This window comes from Ambystoma mexicanum, chromosome 3p (genome assembly GCF_040938575.1).
Source record: "Ambystoma mexicanum isolate Mex_15411 chromosome 3p, UKY_AmexF1_1, whole genome shotgun sequence".
NCBI classification, from domain to species: Eukaryota; Metazoa; Chordata; class Amphibia; order Caudata; family Ambystomatidae; genus Ambystoma; species Ambystoma mexicanum.
In genome coordinates this window covers 1,173,259,316-1,173,280,170 of record NC_090925.1, presented here as the reverse complement: position 1 = coordinate 1,173,280,170, position 20,855 = coordinate 1,173,259,316, and positions in this window count along the sequence as shown.

Here is a 20,855-nt window from a genome sequence, read left to right as displayed (position 1 = left end):
ATTACTATCCAGCTAGAAGTATGGGGCTCATAGGCCAGTACCTCCCAGGAATGGATGGGCGGGTATCCGGGTATGGGCACCCAAGCACAGTGCAATTTAGTGGGGAACGCCAGGAGAGTAGGCCCATTAAGGGCATCCTGAAAACCTCTGCCCAGATAGGTCGGTGGGGGGGATACCCAGCAAATCCTGGTAGCAAGGAGGGATCTGAAGACTCCTCTGAGTGTCACAGGACACAGGAGACCAGGTCCCCGCATTCTGCCAGCCATTCCCAGGCTCGCAGAAACCCGGAAAACCTGGAAGATCAGACGGGCACCTCTGGGAGCAGCGCTTCTGAGTCGGAGGATGAATGGACCAGGGTTACCCGAACCAAAAAGGCAAATAAGGCAAAAAGGGCCTTGCTTAATGACCCATTGAAACAAATAAAGGCAATAAGGAGTGTCATCACGCCTTATCATAAGAACGCCAAGCATTCTGTTTGGGAACACTTGGAGCTCTATGAGCAAATGATGGAGACTTTCCATTTGAAGGACAGCCAAAGCTGTATTCAATATGTAAAGTGGACCTTCTCACCAGAATACTCCAGTTTCTTTGCGGGGCTGGAGGATCAAAACCATTCAAGGTGGTCCACATACAGGGCGGCAATCTTGAAACATTTTTCTGTGCACAGAAATCCTCAAGAGGCTCGCAAGGCAGCCTACAATTTGCAATGTGGGGAGGATCAGGCCCCACAAGAGTTTGTGCAAGAATTAAAGCGTGCTTTTGCGCAGACCACCAGAAGGGTGCGCACGGATAGCAGAGAATTTATCAATACGTTTTTCCATGCCTTACCCAAATACATAATGACCCAGCTCGTGAGAGATTTTCATGAGAAAAGATCTTTAGACTGGGTCATTGAACAGGCTACCCGGATCTATGAGGTGCAGAAGCCCATCGAAAATAAAAATAATGCGCCGAAAAACCCCAAAACCAACAGCACCCCTGCTGCTGCCAAGGTGGCAGAGGTAAAGGTTGCCCCCGTTTTAGATTTGGAGATGGGGGGGCCTAAAAACCTGCCTGCACCAAATAATTCACAGCCCAGAAGGCCCTCGGGCCAGTCGCAGACAGGGAGTCGAGGAGGTAGTCCCACAAATGGGGTCCTCCGCTCCCCTGACTATGTAAGTCCCCGCTACAAGGGAAACCGACCCATCCTGGGTTATGTGTGGACTCCTCCCACCCAAGGGGGGGGGATCCAGCCAAGCGCCTAACAAGGGGAACTTCCCTCCTAACTTCCCCCAGGAGGGCAGTAATTCACCAAATCCTGGGCAGAACTTTTTTACCAGGTATCCACCCAATTTCCAACCCCAAAACCATCCATCCTTCTTTCCCCAATTCCCTGAGCCCAGACAACCTAATCCGGGAGAGGGGAGGCCAAGGGTGGAGGGGTACCCAAATCTTCCCAATCCGGGGTATTACCAGAGAAGGGATAGCTACCCTTCCCGGATCAGCCAAGGGGAGAAAATGGAGCCCCGTATCAGCCTGTGCGGGTTTCACAACTTGAGCGCCAGGTCCAAAATATGGCACGGGATCTGGGTCACATACTGAGGGCTCAACTGAACCCTCATATGAGCATGCCACTGCAGAATGCCCCAAACTCTGGACCTGGTGCTCCAGAACAATGACGGGGGCAGCACCCCGATAACCCACCGGTTCCCAGGGAGGAGGCACAAGGGGAAAGGGTGTGTAAAGCCTTGGAGGAAGCTTCCTTCCCAACTTGTAAACAGCCCCTGGAAAACCAGGAACCGGAAACAAAATCTCCTACCCCTGAAAGCCTGCCTCCCAAGGAGCAGAGGGGAGGTAGGAGAAACAAAGGACCCAAACAGACCCACTTTGTGGAGGAGGTACAGGTCTTCCAATTCGAGGGAGGGGGATCCTCAGAAGATCATGGGAAAAGGATCTTCTCCTTCAGAGATGGGGGAACTCCTCCCAAGGAAAAATGGGTCCCAAGGGTTTCCAATCCAGACTGGGGAGATGTGGAGACTGAGCTACCGCCGCCCATCATCTCATCCCAGAACCGACAATACCAAAATCCCCTGGTTCAAACCCACCCTGGTGACTGCCTCCAAAAAGGGGGGAGGGGCGGCCCAGAACCGGAACCAGGGGAACCCACAATGGCTCTGATCTCCAGTTGCCAACTTTTTCTTTCAGATTCCCAAGGCTCTCCACAGAATTCTGCCCAAATCTCTTCGCTAGCAATGTCCAAAACCAGAAAGTTAGCCCACCAGTTGTCCAGAAATGTGCATTATCTGTGCCCCCTTGAGGAGAAGGAGGGAAGATACTATGCCCCGGTACAAGTACAGGGGCAGGGTACAATTTTGGCACTGGTGGACACTGGATCCCAAGCTACCCTTCTGTCCAAAAGGGCCTTTGAGGAACTAAATGCAGGATGGGGGAGAATTACCGAATTCCTCTCACCTCTCTTCCTGGACAACTGCAGAACTTTGACGGAAAGGAAATTCCCGTTGAGGGGACTGCAGACTTGGACATTAAAATTGGGCAACACAAGGTGAAACACCCGGTCATAGTAGTGACTCCAGACGGCACCCCTTGTTTACTAGGGAATGACCTCCTGAGAAGGTTGTCACCCCTAATAGATTGTGTAAACAAGGTCCTCTGGACCCAGACTAGCCGACCAATAAAATCAAAACAGAGTGTCAACCATGTTAGTTTAAATGGTACATGCCACATGGTTGAACAAAAATCTGACCAAGTAGAATTTCACTTCCAGAACAACCAAACTCCAGACGTGACAGTAATAGCAGTAGGACAACAGACTGGTGATGGGGGGTCCTCTCTCTTTCTGAAAATCAACCTTCCTTCCAGTATAAGGTGGTATTCCACATTGGAAGGAAACACCCTGAAATTCTTTACTAATCCACAATCAGAAACTCCCACTCCTATAGTCCAGAAAGATGTGAAATCAGCTCAGAGCCTGGCTGATATTCAGCAAATTGGAGAGCAGTTGTTCATCCCTGTTCAGTTAAATGATGGGAAGGACTCTGTTCTTGCTCGAGTGTGTGTGAACAACGGTAAGAGCTTCATCAGCGAAGCCATGTTCCGCCAACTCCCAAAAGATCCAGCCATTCCCACATTCAAACTGATATACAAATGTGAAATGGACCTGGAAGCACCTAATTCCAAACATCTCCTGCCAAGCAGGTATATGCTCAAAATATCCATTGGCAACAAGAGCATAGTCCATAATTGTTGGGTCCTGCGAGACGTCACTGCCGCCTTTTACTTAGGCAGTGACATTCTCAATCGCTTTGCCATTAGTTTGGACCTAATAAACTTCAAAGCTTGGTCCCGATTAGCGGATAATCCCATGGGCTTTGATGATCCAGAAAAAGCATTTAGGTCAGCTCAATTGCTACCTTATGCAGTTGAAATTCAGATTAAAGAGGAAGTCACCATCCCAGAAAGGATCCGACAATTCTCCCTGGGAGTGAAAGTTAAAAGAGGACAACAATTGAAAAACCCTGATGCTTATGTCCATCTAAATGCTTCTCTCAAACAGCAAGGGTTAGGGGTGAACCCAACACCATTAGTCAACATAGAACATGACACCATTCCAATAGAGGTGGATAACAGTGACTTAAAGAGTATTAGTCTAGCCGCAGGCACCATTATTGGAATGGCGATTGATGACCGACATTTCTCCATTGATTTAGGAAATGAACTGTTAGGACCAATCCCCAAGGACTGTTTTGACAGTGACAGTGATGACAATACAACACCAGGCAGGATTTTCACCCGGCATGGGGGGAACTTCCTGGTGTACACTTCTTGCCCTTATGGTAAGGAAGATGTGACAGGGGGGGGGGGTCCAGAACAATCCGAGGCAGTAAGACAACTCAAAAGAAGCCTCTCACAAGCGCCTTGCCTAGCTTACCCTGTCAGAAACAAGGAGTTCTTCCTGGAGACGGGGTTCTTTAATACGTGCTTGACAGCAGTATTATACAAAAAGCATGACAAGGTCAATAAAGTAATCTCCTATGCGAGCAAAACTTTATCCGCTGTGGAGGAAAAATTCAACGATTGTGAGAAGGCACTCCTGGCAACGGTGTGGGCATTGAAGAATTACCGCCCGTTTATCCAGGGTGAACACATCATAGTGGAGACTCCACACCAGCCTCTGCAATATCTCCAAAGTGACAGAATCCGGGCCGGAAATGTGAGTAATTCCCGAATTACTTCCTGGATTCTGTCAATGCAAGGCTTTCCTGTGGAGGTCAGATATGGCCAAAACAAGAAGAGTCCCCTCGCGCAAGGTCTGGCTGACTTGCATGATGTGCCAGAGAAAACTGTCTCGAGGACGAAAGTCTAAAAATCAAGGACAACATGGAGGCATACCTTAATTCCCCACACAAAGTCTTTGAAGAAGACAAGTGTGAGGGAATGCCCACTGTCTATGTGGATTGATGCTCGTATCATGTTGACAACAACGGGGAGAAAGAACTGGTGGCTGGCGTAGGGAATGCATGGGTGAAGGAGTTCCCAGAACCCTCCGCTGGATACAAAATTGGTCTCCGAAGTAGTCATGTGGCAGAATTAATGGCTGTGCATCAGGCCATCCTCACTGCTGCCCAGCATCAACTCCACAAACTGGTCATAATCACTGATTCAGATTATGTACGGAACGGGTTCGTGGAGCACCTGGTCAACTGGAAAACCAGAGGCATGTTATGTGCTAATAACAAACCCTTGAAACATGGGAAGTTAATTCAAAACATTGATGATCTGGTCACATCGAATGGGATGACCATCTACTGGAAAAAGATCAAGGGTCATTCCAAAGTAGAGGGACCAGACAAAACTGGAAATGACTTAGCTGATCAGCTGGCCAAAACCGGGGCCATCCAAGGGGATCTAATAGAAATAGAGTCCCTGTTGGGGGAAATCCAGGTCACTGCTATCACTAGGTCCCAGACAAATGCTCACAATGATCTTTCAACTGCACAATGGAGTAAGGAGACCCCTGATGCTGATTTAATTACAGCTCAGAAGGGGGATCCAATTATTGGTAAGTTTTACCAACACCTTGGGGACCCTGAGAACTTTCCCCTGACGGATACCGATTACATTGGGAAAGAGCACCTAAGAGTGTTGATGAAATGTCCAAAAATGTTCTGAATCCAAGACGGTTTGCTGGTAAGGAAATCCAAAGCTGGCCACGATCAGTGGGTGGTTCCTACCTCATTCCGAAGCCTGATGTTAAGTCACGCCCATGATGCGGCCACCGCCGGTCATAGGGGGTTTCACACAACACTGGAAATCTTAAGAGAGGTTGCATACTGGCCACACATGGGGCAGGACCTCGACCAATACTTGAAGGGGTGTCTTGTGTGTGCACAATTTCAGCCATCATCCCTCACACACCGTGCGCCTCTCCAAAAGAGGGGGATGACACTGCTACGGTCAGATTTGCAAATCGACTTTGAAGGCCCTGTAATCCGCTCATCTAGAGGAAACAAGTACATGTTGACCGTTACATGCTTGCTTACCAAGTGGGTGAAATGTCTCCCAGCCCCAAATTGCAAGGCAGAAACAGCAGCTGCCCTGATGATTAACCAAATCTTTTCCCATTTTGGTCTACCTCAAAGGATTGAGTCAGACAGGGGTAGCCACTTTACCAGTGAAGTAATGACAAAGATGTGGGAGATACTGGGGGTTAAAAGGAAGCTACACATTGCTTACAGGCCAGCTTCTTCTGGAGCAGTGGAGAGATACAACCGAACCATTGTGAGCATATTAAAAAAGTTTGTGCCAGATTCTGGGCCAAGTTGGGATATCCGATTACCTCTGGTCCTAATGGCCATCAGATCTACCCCTTCATCTGCAACTAAAATGTCACCATTTGAGTTGATGACGGGGCACAAGATGGTGCTTCCCCAGCATTTGCTCTACAGGACCCAAGAGCAGACACTGATAAATGCCTCCACAACTCATGAGCATGTGGAGAATTTAAGGAAACACCTTCAACATCCTTTTGCCTATGCTCAGCGGAATCTAGAAAGATCAGCTGATAGCATGAAAACCCACTACGACCTGAGGACCACCAAGAAGGAATATACTGTGGGGGACCGGGTCTATCTATACAATTTCCAAAGGAACCAGGCCAAACAGCGAAAATTCTTGCCTACATGGAAGGGACCGTTTGAAATTATAGACAAAATATCCCCTGTGGCCTACAAGATCTGCATCCCCAAAGGCGGTTTGGCCGAGGGGGAAGACAAGTGGGTCCATATAAATCAGCTTAAGTGTTGCCATCGCAGGCACACTCTGCAACAACTGGAGGAGTCCTCTGCAATACCAGAGGGGGCCGCTCCAGAGTAAGTCAGTTCAAACTCTAAAATATTCCACATATCAAAAATATAGTAACATAATGCAAATGTGCCCTGTTATATATTGTTTTTAAAATCAGACTGCAAAATGCATTTGGATGTATAAAATGTACATGTTCGCCACACCATTAATAGTGGTGGAAAAATGTCTAGGAATGTGTATTGCCGCTTTGCTTTATCATCCTAGGAGAGATGAAACCATGGAGACTGATCAAGGAGGACGACCGGGGACCGGGAGCAGAGACCCGAGGGGCCCAGGGTACCGCCCAATCCTCCCATCAGGACCAGCAAGGAGAACTGATTGATCCACTGGAGGGAGGAAAAGATGCTGAACTGTGCCATCCATGGAATTGGAAGAAGAGGAGGCGAACATCCCAGATCTTGCGAGTTCCATCAGCGAAAGGACAGAATGGCCATCGCAAGAGGGGGGGCTTGTGGGATGTTTTTACCCATGCATCCGAGCCCTACCACAAAAACTGTGCAGTACTGGCATGGAAAACATCATGATGGCCAGAACTCCCCAGAGAGTGCACAGGGAACACATGAAGAATAGGCTGCCACCCATTTTTGTCTATGTTGTGAGCACAGGAGGGCACTGCCTAAAACCACCATTGGGCTACACACACAGTAGCCTGAAACCATTGGGAATGGCAATGCTGATTGCCAAAAAAAAGCAACTCAGAACTGTGGGGAATTCATTTTCTTAATCCCAAAAATGGTTGCATTACCAGTACTCACCACTATCAGAAAGCCGGCGTTTTAAAACCACCAGACTTTTCTGTAAAACTGCACAAATGAAACAAAACCAGACCAAGGAAAGACTTGCTAAGAGGTGGAAGAATGTAAAACCATATTCTGAAATGACTTGAAGGAAGTAATTATTTAATGTATAGGTACAAATTGTCAGTTTGATTTGAATGTAGAAAACTGGGAACAAAAAGTGACATTTAGCTGAAACCAGGCTTAGTGAAACTGGATACTGCCTGACAACTACCCCCGACAGGAGAAACCTGTTCAGCCACTCTTCCCAGGCCTAGCTGCATCCTGCTGCCCCTTGCCAAAAGGAGTTGTCACCTCTCTGATTAGATTAGGGGTGGAGCACCTGGGAACTGGAAGGAACAGAACAATGCAACTCCCTTGACTCAGGCAAATGTTATATTGGGGGCGTCGTAAAGTGGCTTCCTCTTAGGGGAAACTGGGAGGGGCAGTGCCTCTGCTAGCAGCTGAGCTTGGGGGAAGTGGATAAACCAGTTATTCCACCCTGTGATGTGGGAAGCCACACCCCTTTTTGACCAGGGCATAATTTTAAAAAGATAGATAACTCATACTGCGGACTTGTCAGAATTATATAAGTAATATCATTATTTTTGTGATTTTTCTGTGAACATTATAAGAGGCGTGAGGACCCTGTGGTGTATTGTGGGGGGTTGCTAGCGGAAAATAGGGTCTTACTCAAAATGTCTGCATGTTAAAAATCTGACACTTCATCAATTAATGTCCATACTCCTTCCGCACATGTGTGTAATTTTGGGTAAATGTCCGATATTGCAAAACCAGTTAAAAAGCGCAAAATGTTGTCATTTTTGAATGCAAGCCCCCAGGAAGATCAGAGGCAGACAAGCATGGACCATAAGGAATATATAATGTGCACATGTAATTTGAACAAATTGTATATCTGGGAAAGATGTATTTGAATCAAATATAGATTAGTGGGAAAACTGACCAGGGGAGGATCCTCTGACCCATAAACAGACCTCATCATGATGACAATCCATTTCCTTCCCCCAATCATGGGAGAGGGGAGAATTGGGCCAATGACAAGTAGAGAGGGGCAGGCTTAGCTAGGCCCAGGCACACACCCATTTTCAAAACACATAAAAAGAGACTGCTGGGACAGGTAGAGACATTCAATTCCATTTGCTGCGGAGCATGCTGACCGACGACTTCACATCCAGAGATCCAACACTTAGACTTCCAAGCTAAACAGAGACTACAGAACTTTGAACCAAGAAGGCCCACTGCAAGCAAAAGTATTTGTCAGCAGGCCTCAAAATCATTTGCAAACTATTCCACAGCCGGGCGAGCTGTCTGAATTCTTTTGCCAAGAACTCTTGCCAGTACCCAGAAAGCAGTGTTACATCCAGAATCCACTTGATCCGGACCGGAAAGCAGAGCAGTATCCAGAACCAGAGGCCGCTGAATCCAGAGAGGCTAGACCAGCAGAGCAGAGCTGACCCAGATCGCTGTGAGCAGAACCGGTGCCTGATTGACCCGCCGAGCAGACAGAACCGCAGCCGGACTTGTTGACCAGATCCGTGACGAGGCCTAGTTCAAATTTATATTGTGAATACCTAGAAGAACTGTGCAAAACCAATCTCTTAGTTAAAATAATCTAATCCAAACTATTTTAACCTAAGTAGAACTGCCTCCTAGAAATCGTGTCATCTGTCATTTTTAAAGCTGCACAACTTGGTAATAACTCATAGAGCATTGTTAAAGTGAGCCTGAACTAATATAAAGTAGCCATCACCTACCCTGAACCTCTAGAGGGAATTAAAAACAATTTTAGCACCTTTTCACTTCCTTGCAAACCACATTAAAGTAATTCGCCTGTGTTTAAAACTCATCCCTGTTTTCTCTAAGCTTGCTGGGGGGGAACTGAATTTCGTATTGTATTTGATTGCATTCCTGAGAACTGTGTGCTCCTCTTTCCATCTCCTTCCATTTCTTACATTGCATAGGGGAAAGGGGGTGAATTGCCAGAGAAAAAGTGATTATCTTATCTTTTGCTAAAATCATATCAAGTATTTCTGTACTGCATTTTATTCCTCATTGCTTTTCTCTTGAAATCATAAAAGTATTTTTGCTACTTTATCCATCCTATACTAACTCCTCATTGATTGTAAAGAAGTGTGCTAGTGCCAGATTACCCATTGTTGATCAACATCATATGTCTAAGTGTACTATCAGATATTAATTTATTATAAAGTGTGATATATATATATATTGTTTAAATTCTCAAATAAACCTTTTAATTTGCAAAACAAACCTACTTCTTGGCTCAGTGTGGTCAGGGGGATTCTAAGAGGGGGTGTTATACAAGGGTGGTCATCCAGAATACTGAACTAGACATAAAAATACATTAATAAGGGTTTTCCTCAGCATCCCAGACTAGGCATTGATTTGGCTTTAGTGTTGATTGAATATCGCTTACAATTAATACCCATTAACACACTATTTGAAAGTGGCAGGGAAAGCATGCTAAAAACATACAATAATTTCAGAAGAAGTGACATTTGAACTACACTAACTTTACCCCATAGAGTCAGTTTCAACTTCTCTAATTTGCAACAAAGCTTATCTATTTCTGTAATCTTCAAGCGAATATTGTACGCAAGTAAAGTCTCAATATTCCTATTTACATGAATTCCCAAATATTTAAGACCCGAATCAGCCCACATCTCCCGAGCAATATCAAACAACCCCCTATGACATGCCGCAGAAATTGGATAAATCAAAGTTTTGCCAACATTAACTTTGTAATTAGAAAATCTACCAAATTCCTGCAATGTCAGTAGGAGCTCAGGTAAGACCGTTCAGGGTTTGAGACCAGAACTAGGAGATCATCTGAATATGAAAGGACTTTCGATACATATTCTCCAAAAGGAATACCCATTATATTAGGGTTATTTCTAAGCGTAATGGCGAGGGGCTCAATAAACAAATCAAAAAATAGTGGGGACAAAGGGCATCCCTGCCTAGTACCTTTCTGAATTTGGAAACAATCAGATCGACTACCATTAACAGTTAAAAACGCTTTAGCACGTCCATATAGGGTTCTGAACAGCCTAATGAAAAGTGGTCCACAATTAATTTTAAGCAGAACCTGGCGTAAAAAACCCAACTCACCCTATCAAACGCTTTCTCTGCATCTATACTAATTGCCGCATACGCATCAGCTGAATGTCTCTTGAGATAAATAACATCAAGGAGCTGGCGCAAGTTATCACAACTATTCCCTACGCACACCAAACCTGTTTGGTTTCTATGAACAAGCTTTGATAGTAAACCATTCAATCTTCTTGCAAACATTTTTGGCAAAATTTTAACATCCACATTCAAGAGTGATATAGGGCAATAGTTCCCACATAATGATGGATTTTTCCCTGGTTTTGGTACAACCGTTATTAATGCCGTCTGCATTGATTCAGCAATTGCTTCATTTTCTAGCATTTCTGTATATAACTTTACAAGAAAAGGCGATAAAATATGACTAAAGGACTTATAAAATTCTATGGGAAAACCATCTACCAGGACATTTACCATTTGCCAAAGCATTGATGCAATCTTGAACTTCCTCTATTGTTAAAGGCGCATCCAGGCCTAATCTTTCTTGCTCGGTAAGCCCCGGCATATCTACTGTACTCAAGAAATCATTAATTTCCGTTTCAGAGACTGTTCTATCATCCGTATACAACGAGGCATAATATTGCTTAAATACCTCACAAATTTCCACATTCTTTCTCCTCTTCATTCCTCTTTCATCCATAATAAAAAGCACCTGCTTATTATTCTCTCTCTGCCATATGCGGCTTGCTGACAAAGCCCCAGATTTTTCACCCCTCTCCCAGAAAGCTTGCCTAGAATAGAAAATGTGCGTTTCTGCCTTATGATGAAGCTCACACTGTAAGCCACGTTTTGCTCGAGTCATGGCCAACATGTTCTCATCACTGGGACAGCCACAATAACGCACCTCACACTCTTTATAATCATCCTCTAGTTCAACCATAAACCGTTCCCGTTGACTTTTACGATAAGACGCAAAGCTTATAATTCTACCTCGCAATGTTGCCTTCAGTGCATCCCAGACCGTTGTTAAAGAGTCCACTGATCGCAAATTATCCTGCAAAAACAGCGATATTTCTGTTTCTAGGTGTTTCACAAACTCACAGTCCATAAGCAACTGTGTATTGAAATGCCATTGCCTTTTAGGCCTCAAACCACAATCCTCCTCTTCCAATGTCATCGTTACTGGCGCATGATCCGAAATTACAACCTCCCCAATCGAAGCATTACAAATGTCCCCACACAAACTCCTACTAGCAAGGAAAAAATCAATACGCGAAGACGACCATGAGCCAATGAATGAAAAGTATATTTCCTACTTTTTTCATTATAATCCCGCCAAATATTATGCAAATCCCACTTGTCAAGCAATCTTATAAGCCCTTTCCTTGCTTTTGACTCAGCATAGGAGTTAGCCTGAGTAGTCTTATCTTTAACCATATCAATTGTGGTATTGAAGTCCCCTCCAACTACAATATCCGTACAATCTAAGTTAGCTAAAACTCCATCCAATTTCTCAAAGAATATATCCTGATTCACATTGGGCGCATAAATATTCAATATTACCATGCATCTATTCTCAATGTGTAGATTCGGAGCCACATACCTCCCTTCCTGATCAATACATACAGTATCAGTTCTATATCTTATACCCTTCTTGAAGAGAATGGACACACCACAAGAGTTACTTGCAAAATAGCTTGAAAACTCCTTTACATACAAACCATTTAAAATATACCCCACTTGATCTCCTATTAAATGAGTCTTTTGCAGAATACAATATCCGGTTTGTGCCTACTTATCATTGACAATACTTCCTGCCGCTTAATAGGATTATTGACACCCTTGACATTCCAACTCATAAAAGTTATATTTACTGCCATAATCTCAGATGAATTAGATTTCTAGGGCCAGATAAGCTGCTCCTTTCGACAATCCCCTTCAACACTGAGCATATATTCCCTTTTATACTCCGGGCCCCCATCCTTCTCCTATACCTTTCCTTCACTCTCCCCATTTTGATAGACTACACCAACCAAGGCATTTTAATCAATGATCTCTACATATAAGGAACATACTAGGAAATCAAATGAAAAAGGACAAGAAATAAAACATAATCAAATAAAACAACTACAAAAAAACAAAACAAAACATAAAGGTTATAGGAAAGAGCATATAAAACCAAATATTGACTCAATAATGCATGCACTAAATAATGAGTGTTCAAAAGACTCTAAGTAGTTTATCATGTCACTGTACAAATCACACAGGTGTCTATATCATCTATACATTTGGATTATAAATGTCACAGGTTAAGGTTCTTGACCACTATAATACACTGATTGAACTGTAGGTTTAGTTTCACAAGAATCTCAGGTATGTGGCATTTGTTAGTATTAGGCATGAGATACTGCAGCAGCAGTCTAATGTTATTTGGGAGTCTGCTGGGTGGGCATCATGGCATGGTCAGTGGTCTGGCACATGAAAGGAATATCTTGCAGGGACACAGGGTCAGAATGGCAGTAAGTTTTCATCGGTGAGGGTGCAGGGCAAGGACACGTTTGTGGAGATGAACGAGCTATGTGCTTAGTTCATGCTGGTTCACATGCAGGACAGTGATCTCAGAGGAAGACTGATGTGATACATTTATTCGTTGTTGCAAATACCTCTGGCTTCAGCGTGAGAATGGAGCCGCAGAGTTTTGCAGTCATAGTGGGAACGAAGGTGGGGGCCATGTGCTCTGTGTGCCTGACCGCAGTGAGGAGAGGGAGAGAAGCATTTTGTACTATCGCAGTGAGGCCTGGTCACCAAGATGGAGTTGAAAGGGGGTACACAAAATGGATGCCCTGTGTCCTGCTCAGTGGCCCCATCTACACGAAAGTCAAGAAAATTTAACATTGCATAAGGGCAAGGGGCGAACCCACTACTGTAGGCACTTGGTCCAAGTTCTGTACTGAGAAGTGACGGCAGAGAGGGGCCTGCTGGCCCCTCGCTCCCACACACAACATGGTGCAGACCTGCTCGTTGTTTTATTTAATTCGCCATGATTAGCTGATTCAGAAAATATATCCATTATGGCAGTTACTAGTAAATCACAAAGGTTTGCCATATAGGTAATTTCTGACTAAAGTTGACATAATAAAACAAAAAGGAATTTGAAAGAGTTGCATTCTTTCTTTTCTAGACTCCTGATCCTATACTTAGACAGAGGATGGGCTGGGGGTTGGAGAGAGAGGAATGTGAAGGACCAATCAAAGATAAAGGAATTCTTTCAGGGCATTGCCCAATATTGAAATCTTGATTTGTCATCACTGGTATATAAAGTGTATGCACTATGAGGGAAGGGGAGATCTGCTAAAAATTAACCATCTGACAGCGACAAGGAAACACTAAAATGAGATTTTGCTGAAATTGCATCTGGGTGGGGCTGTCTGTTTCTGGGGAGGCATAAAAGCTGACGGGACCCTTTGGCAAAGAGTTGGGGACCATCCTTGAGAATGGAGTGACCAGACCCCTGCCCTGTCCTGCAAGAGGGTCCTGAAATGCATCTGGCACTCCTGAACTTTAAACGTAGGTTCTCAGTGTAAGTATAATTGAGCCCTTCGAATCCAAAAGGTGGGGGAATCTGCTTGCCTTAAATCCTTTTCCTTTGTTTATAGTGGGTGGGTGTAGGTGGGGGGGTCAAAATTGTGTACATCCTTAGCCTATTTAATCAAAAATATTAATTTAATTAATTTACCTTGGCAGATCACCACAGGGGGATTTTTGTTAAAATTCTAAATTAACAAAGCTAATTCCCAGTGTGCGCTGAAAACCATAGACTGTACTGTAATTGGGTAATCCTATTTTTCCTATGGACCCAACTTTTTTTAGGAAGAGGGGTGTCTTTGTCCCTATACTAAAACCAAAAAAATCCTCCCATTTTACCGTCCAGCTTCCCCAACACAGGCCTTTAAGTGGAGGGGGGTTTGAAATCCAAAATTCCTAATTCATCCCATTTTGTTCTGTCCAGCTTCCTCCACACAGGTTTTTAAGTGGAGAGGGGTCTGAAATCCAAAATTCTTAAATCAAACCATTTTTTTCTACACAGCTTCCCCAACAAAGGCCTTTACTTCTACCTCAAAATACCAGAATACCTCCTGAAGAAACTACAACGAATCCAAAATACAGCAGCCAGACTACTCCTCAAACTATCCAGAAAAGACCACATCACTGCTGCCTTAAAAACACGACACTGGTTCCCGTAAAACATTGCATCACCTTCAAAACAATGTGAATAACACACAGGGCAATCAGCGGACAAGGAGTAGAATTCCTACAAATGGAAATAACAATCTACACACCAACAAGACTCCTCAGGTCAAGCAACGAAATGCGCCTGGAACAAAACCCATACCTTAAGAAAAAACTTGGAGGCGCCTCCTTCTCCCACTTAGCCGCAAAAACCTGGAACAACATCCCAAAAGAAATAAGAAATACCAAAGATCACCTACAATTTAGGAAACTACAAAAAACCTGGCTCTTCAACAACACAGATTCAAACTGAAAACCGAAACAACAGAAAGGAAAAAGGATGACTAAACTTAAGGGGACACTGACAACACCCAGAACAGACCAGATAAACTCCCACCACAACTAGAAAGGTAACGCCAAGTCAAATAGAACACAAGCGTCAGCCATAAGGACAGACTCAGCATCCCCAGCCAATCCGAGCCAACACCCTCACTCGCCCCATAATTGCTATCAGGTACCGAACTGTTATAGAGTTGTCTGAATGTTAGCAATCACCACACTCAAACTAAGTTGTGGACATTAGCATGTACACTGGCCGTATGAGTGGCAAAGGAAGGCAGGCAGGGTTATGAAGGAAATTGATGGAAGTGTAGGCCAGGTGAGAAAGGGACTGTGCGTACCGGACAAGCCCAGATCAGGACAGAGGCGCAGAAATGCGCCCGCACCCCATCTAGGGAGATTACGCAAACCAAGCAGCTCACTTCAAGACAGAAATGCCAACTAACCAATCCACTAACAATTTCCTCCTCTGCATACACCTCTCAAACTCTAAACCAAACACAACCACAAACCTACAGCACAACAAACCACACGAACTTCACTACACAGCAACAACAAAAGAAAACAGACATAGACTCACACAACAGTACACGACGACTACCGGCTGCAAACACTCCAGGCCCAGCCAACGGACCCACCGGACTGAGGCCACCAACAGCACATCACTGGTGTCTTGCACTTGTCCATATTCCTTCCACTAACTCACCCTCCCTTTTGCCCTCTTTCAGAGCTGCCAGAGTGCCAGGGGATCACTCCAGTGGTGATAGTGTGCGGTACAAATATCCGTTAACATTAACATTAACATTAACATGTGGAGGGGGGTCTGAAATACAAAAATCCAAAATCATCCCAATTTCTTTCTGTCCAGCTTCCCTAACACAGGACTTTAAGTGGAGGTGGTTCTAAAATTCAAAATTCTTAAATAACCCCCATTTATTTCTGTCCAGTTTCCCCAACACAGGCTTTTAAGTGGATGGGGTCTGAAACCCACATTTTTAAATCATTCCAATTGTTCTGTCCAGCTTCCCCCAACGTAGACCAAAATTGGTTGGGGGTCTGAAAGACAAGCTGGTAAATCACCCTGTGGTTATTTTGTAAGCAAAAGTGTGAAATAATAATTACCATAGTCTGTAAACCAATCTGCTAGCCTTTTAAGTGTGCAGGAAAATAAAAACTGCACAGCATTGAATATGTAAATTGATTTTGTTCATTGACCATTGTCAGTTTATGAACTTATTATTATTGGACTCAAGTTAATCATTTGTCCTTATTGAACTAAAGGTCAGCCTCTTCTCTTCCTCTCCCCTCTATCATCTCCCTCTTGTTTTTCCCTTGAATTCATCTATACATGTCCAACTCTTCGTGCTGACACTTCTGTCAGCTGCCTTGACAAACCCAGTTTTCTCTTTTTACAGGGAGGGTTACGTACAAACTAAACTGGTGAAAGCCTGCATATCACGGGGGCCTCCTTGAGCACCTCTCAAGTGCATCACACAACCACACACCTACCATATTAAGCGCCAGGTATCAACTGTTCTAGATCCTGCCATCACAGTGATGTTTTGCTTGTAAACAGGCTGCATAATCCTTAGAATTTCTCTCATGCCTACAATAACTAAGCACAGCTAAGAAACATGCATACCAGCTTACACAACCATTATCCCTCCTCATAGCCTCATGTGTTTTTTCCACAACTAGGTTGTTTGGCAAATAACTAACCCCCTTTCGTATCACCTCTTATACCCCCAACCCTTCTTGTATATCCACAGACCACAGTCGTGTAACAGTTTATGGAGAGGCCACCCTTCACATGGGGAGTTCCTTCCCTCCCTCACACAATCATTAGTGTACACGGAACATTTTAAGTACTCGGAAAGCCAATAATAACCAGCCATGAAGTATACGTTTCCCCATACAAGGTCTAACCAAAAAGGTGCAGGGGCCTATGTGTATCTTCAATAGCGCTGCATCCATAGATCTAAGCAAGCACAACGGGCCGTAGCATTGTAGTATATCCCGAATAGCCAGGCTACCCTTCCCATTCAAGGCCCGGTGGATAGTACATGGGGTTTTAAACTTGATTTGTGCTGAAACAGGTAGCCAGTGCAGGGACTGGCAAGCTGCCATGACATGATGGGCATAAAGAATGCCCCTGACCCGTCGAACTGCTGCATTTTGCGAGACCTGTAGACGTTGTATTAGGTATGCAGGGTGGGAAAGATAAATAGTGTTGCAATAATCAATGCTACCATTAAGGGATAAGAGGAAAGGCTTTTTTCAGCTGCTTCAGTGTAAGGAAACCTAGCCCACAGATATTGTTGATCTGGCTCTCCATAGCTAAAGACGAAGATATTTCTATATCCAGATTTCTGAGCACACCCAGTGGGACTGGCAACTGGCCCAGCAACTGCATCCAAAAATCTGAGGTCCAGCTATCGTAGGCCCCATCGGCATCAATTATTAAAACTTTGGTCTTCTCACCGGTGAGCCTTAGCCAATTGGTTTCCATCCAGCCCCTAACAGCATCAATGCACAGCCTCAGCTGGGCTGCAGTTCCTGCCTGGTCCAGGTCCATCCTCAACAAAACTTGGGTATCATTTGCATAGGAGAAGAAATGGAACAGAAAAGACCTAATAAGCGTGGCCAGGGGCTGGATGTACACATTGAGAAGCAGCGGGGATAGGGCTGAGCCCTGTGGAATCTGGCAAGTCACAGCTGCAGGTGGGGATGTAAAAGGGGGGAGAGAAACCATTTGCACCCGGGAGAGCAAGAACGCATGAAACTAGTCCAAGAATGACGCTGACATTCCTACACGCAGCAACCTGGATGCAAGGATAGTTCCTCAATTAATTCTGGAGACACAAATATCGATCAGGGAAAGATATTATGCTCTGATTCAGCATGTATGCTCAATAAATGTTTCTTCTGGGCTCCTTCTAATATTGGATTGCTATGTCATGATCTTGTGATTTCGTCAATCCATTAATAACTTCCCGAAAATTACGAGAGTTATTCTGTGTTATTATTTGGAGAATCGTTTCACTTTTGTTTTGCAACTGAATAAACTTTATCCCTTTAACAAATTCCTGTATTTTTGCTGCAAACGTCTTTCCTTATGATCAACTGGGGCTAAACCGTTTCTCATTAAGTCCCTACTATCCTTCCTTAATCCTCTCTTTCTTTCTTGTATTACCATGTCAAATGGAAGGGCAGTTGTTTGCGTAAAATTCTTGTTACATGTATACTTTTTTTCTGAAATCTATCAACAAACAACAGAAAAAATTCTGGTGTATTAACTTCCATTTTTAACTACAAAGGAGCCGCCAAATAGAACTGCCCTGTTATATTTCAAAATATTCATGATGCCCCTTGCGATTCGGTTGCCACCTGAATTTACCACCAAATTAGTAAAACCTTCATTAAAGGTATTTACGACCACAGGTTTCATTTGAGCTCATATCATACTAGGATCAGTTAACAGTGAATCAAGCGCCATGATCTCTTCAAATTGAGTAAATAAGAGGGTGATAAAACCAGGTGATCTAGAAACAAGGTCTTTAACTGATTTTCCCATGTGGGCTTTGGAGGAACATCCCCCGCAATCGATATAGTCACCTTTAAGTGCCGAAAATCAAAGAAATTAACCAACTCTTTACCTTCCATAATTGTTCTACTAGTGTGCTTACCCTTTCAGTTATGAAATACATCACTCTCATATAAACCAGCTATACAATCAGTGTTGAAGTTGCGCAACATCAAAATATGCATGCCATTCTCATCACCCAGATAAACTTCATATATATCTGACAATTTCCCCAAAAATGTACCCAGAGTGTGACACCAAGGATTCCTATAGATGTTTACAAGAAGTGGTTTAGACAAAATGACCACTTTCAAAACTATTTTGACAACCCACAGACCATACATTGTGTCATAAATAACTTCAGAACTTTCCAAAATAGAGTTCCTAACTGCTGTTAGTAAGCCATCTTCATGAGTGACCACACATACCCGATAAAACAATTTGGATCACAGTATATCCATCCAGTACTACTTGCTTAGTCAACCAAACCTCCTTAAGGTGTATTAAATCATAATTATATACAACTTTTGATCTTTCTAAATTACCCATAAAAACTGTTAAAACCACATGAATTCCAACGTAGCATGGTTCATTTCTCCCTCTTTAAAGACTGAACTAAAGGCCGTCCCATAATCACCAAATTTCTTTAGAAAGGATTGGCTAATGTTTTCGGCAACCACTGGCAATCATATAGGCCATTTTTCTGAGCTTCCCTTTCTGGCCTTAAACTTCCACAACCCTCTTCCTCTGCAAGCCCATAATGCATGTTACTTTCATAGGTTGACGAGACGCTAGATAATTTGACCCAAACTTAACAGCAGGCAATCATCTATTGTGTCTAGATAATTTTGATAAACCGATGATAAATCGTAACCCATTGCTCTGAGAGAATACCTTTCTGCCAGAATCACATGAACAACAGTCTGAAATTTAAAATCAAATTGCACCAAATCTGTTCTTTCTTCATGGGGGACATAAACCATACTAAACTCTCTTGTTTCAAACAGTCGCAGCTGCGGAGGTTCATGTAGCAATTTAATTACATTGGATCTATCTAATAAAATACTTGTGTTGACACTCTCCAACCTTTCCAGATAGAATCCCTTAATTTTATCTGTAGAGGGACCCTCGTTGGCTCTCAATAAACATTGAATAGAAAGACCAAAATTACTCCCATCATTGGGTGTAGGAGCAGGTGTAACTCAACTTGCACACTGAAGAAACTGACAGTTCGTAAGTGACAGCGAGTCAACATTAGTAGCCTGTTGTTTATTTAAGTCAGCAGAAAAGCCTTGCCTAGACCCATCGCGAGTATCCCCAAAAGAGGGGTCTACAGTTTAACACCTCCTTGAGGCTCCTTCTGATGATTTTGATTGATCGACCCTGACCAAATCCCAAAAGGTGGGGCCTGTGAATGAGAATCTTGATAAGACCAACACACATTTAAATGTTTGATACCAATGGTCCTCGCTACGTGCGCAAGGTTGCTGGTTGGAACTCTGGCCTTTCACCCATCATCCTATGGAGCTGAGCACTCCAAATGTAGTTTGATCTTGATTATCAATATCAGATTGTAGGCTGATCTCTTTTTTTTCCAGGGTACTTTTTTGTTTGTCTTACACAGGGCCTCCACACTCCCCTCATTCATCGATGGTACAGAAGAGAAACCCAGCCCTAGCGCAAATTGCATATTCTGATCCATCAAGGGTGATATAACTAGCTCTGTGTATATGGCAATAGATTTTGAGCCAGTGGGATCTAATATAATAACTGAGTCAGTTGCAGGGCCAGAGATATTCTTCTCACGAGATGCCTGTGCTAGTTCCTCTGTTAAATGAATATTTCTAAGAAATGATCCTAGAACTTGCTTTTTGGAGCTTTTGTTTCTTATTTCCCCCTTTTTCTTATTCAAAGTTGTAGGGCCTGTTAAAGATGATGAAGTTATTAATTGCAAGTTCGGCTCCACTGGCCCCCAAGCCCGAGTCGTAAATTGGATTCAATATCTCCTTTTTTTCCCTTCAGGCCCCTACTGCAACAGACAGCTGTGATACCGAGCTATGAAACATTTTCAAATTGACTTCACGTCGCTTTGTGGTTAATTCTAGTGTAATGTTATCATACAAAGTTGAAAAAAAACTTAATACCATCTTCAAAGCCCAAACCTCAGGTGCTGTCAATTGAATTTGGCTATCCAGGTCGCTTAAGGTGTAATGCAGAGATCGTGGAGATGCTTGGGGACTAGTTTACTCATCCTTTTAGATCTCCATGCCACTCTCTCCTCTTCACTCTCCAGGGCCTTGGGTATTACAAATCTACTCTAGTCTGGATTGCCTCCCACTTGGAAGGTTGCTTTTTAAAATCTCCTCGAACTCACAGACATCTGACCCCACCCACACGATCTGTGTTACCTAAGGCTCACAAACTGGACCTCTTTTCTTCGCCCTCTATACCTTTGCCTTGCTAGACTTATCTCA